The sequence below is a fragment of the Eleginops maclovinus genome, chromosome 23 (assembly GCF_036324505.1).
Source record: "Eleginops maclovinus isolate JMC-PN-2008 ecotype Puerto Natales chromosome 23, JC_Emac_rtc_rv5, whole genome shotgun sequence".
NCBI lineage: Eukaryota > Metazoa > Chordata > Actinopteri > Perciformes > Eleginopidae > Eleginops > Eleginops maclovinus.
Genome location: NC_086371.1, coordinates 15899612 through 15902070, shown reverse-complemented (window position 1 = coordinate 15902070; position 2459 = coordinate 15899612).

Here is a 2459-nt window from a genome sequence, read left to right as displayed (position 1 = left end):
CGATTCACCGCACTCTGGGAGCCAGGCATGAATCCTTGCAGCTGATTATCCAGACTGAGTGTGTATAACATAATTGCAGTAATCACACTTTTACTGTAATATGTTAATTAACACTGGTGCCTCATTTTGAGAACGTTACCCTGATTTCCTTATCGTAGAAAATGATATCTTCGTCGAAAAAACCGGACAAAAGAATACAAAAAAACTTTAACTTGGACTCAATGAATTGAATGTTTTACCAAGATCAGTCCTGATCGCTTCAACACAGTTTTAAATTTAAATGCACAAAAACTGCAACTCGTAAGCTGAGAGGACATGTCTATTCATTCAGACTGGTATACAAATGTTATGAATTAATATTTACTTCCATTTTAAGTACTATTTATTAATGTTAGTTTATTTAGCACATTTTCAGATCCAAAGGCAATTTAAAGGGCTTTACATATGCATTAACACATAATTATACCACCGAACATTCATTTATTTTCTGATTTTTTTATCTTTATATGTTTGTTGACAAAAGGCCCCTATGTTTTATTTTTTTTTCATAAAAAGCGTTTTAAATTAATGTCCATGTATGTAAGGATAGGGGGATTTTTCATATGTTGGTATATTTCTAAGATTAGCAATGACACCAGGGCTAAGTTACCGAAGATTGTAGAGAAAATAAAAGCTGCTGAGCAGAGAAAAACAACCCGAAAAATGTAATTATTATTATTTATTTATTTTCTGACAAAAAACGTCTTTAGTTTATTTGTCTTGAAGGACAAGATTAAAAAGAAAAAGCACAAAAAACATCTGCCATACAAGTTACAAGACAAAGGTTAACACGTTGCATTAACTGATCTGCATTCTGGTCCATCTATCAGTAAGTGTTTAACTTTTGTCCTAGACGTTAAATTGTTTGACTCAACCTTAATTACAGGTGGACATTTATTATATTCCATGTCTCTGGCATGCAGAGTTTAGCTACAGTCCCAAATGTATAAAGATTTACGTTTGCTATATGAGCTCTGGTATTACTTTCACTAACCAGGAAAGCAAGATCTTACATGTGAAATCATATGGATCATTTTTTGAATGTGTGCCTAGTCTTCCACCATTGAAGTTATAAGTACAGCAGCATTACATTACACTCATTTGGCAGACAATTTTTCTCAACATGGCAGTTTAAGTTTTATTCCCACGCATACATGGTGTACATTGGGAGCAATGTGGGTATCAGTGTCTGGCTCAGGAGTACTTTGCCATGTGGCCAGCCTAGGTTTGAACCAACACCTCAACAAATATTGGACAAACTGCTCCACAGCCAAAGATTCAGCGTCTGTACATGAGTCCTGTATGTTCCAGCACATTGGAGCATTAACAAACCACACCCATGACCACTTCACCATTTTGGTATCTAATGCTTTCTCAGATAGATGCAAAGCAGAGGGCTGACAGGAAATTGGGAGAGAGAGACTTGGGATGACAAACAATAGCTAGCTTTAACAGAACCTTTTCAAGAAAGTGCTCTTGTTTATTCTTTGTGCCTAATTTGTAGGTTACACACACACAAACACACATGCACACATAATTGATTGCCCTCCCAAGAGCAAAATTGGATAAACATTCTTTGAGTAAAAGTAATTTCAGTTCTGATTTATTTTTAACTTAAAGATTGATGTTCACCTTCTATAATAAAACACTCTGGGAATTACATTATCATGGCTGATTTTGTAGTTGATGTTAAATTGTGTTATGTTTAATTATTACCAACTCTAACTTCCCAAATGCTCAGATTCAAACAGTTCCGTTTTTAGATTTGACTTGGTTTAATTATAATGATTTATTTTTCCGCATCAAAACAGTAACAAGGTACATTTAAAGGAACATTTAAAAAAAAGAAAGGCACAAATGAGTGCTTACAAAACCCCTTTTTTATGTTACATATGGAGCTGTTGTGACCCAACAAAAATGTCCAACTTGATCTCTGATATTAAAGTATAATCATCATACAGTATATGGACGGTGTGAGCAGTTAATGCTGCAGTATAGTCCAGATCAGCTTATAGCAGTTGTGTATTGTGGGTAGCTGCTGGTCCACTGAGCTCACACTAAGGCAACCACTGGTTGCCTTAGTGTGAGCTTCTTTGCTCAGAACATTCTGGAAGTTGTGCTTGTTTTTTTCACAGTGGCTTCCTGTCACACCTCGAGGTATGAGTTGGATGCTGTTGGTGCTAACAGAGGAGGTAAAAAGGACTGTCTGCAGGGTGTCAGGTTCCCCCCTATGACCCCTGCCTCCCATCTTATAGCTCCCTCCCCTAAACACTGAAGCTAATAATGGTAAAGTAAAAGAGAAAAAATGTTGTTTGTTCAGTGCCATTTGAGTTTAATAACCAGGTGCTAACTCCAGATAGTGGAAGATGCCAGTTCTCTCACTCTGTTGGACATTTACTAACAACTTCTTACTTGGGCTG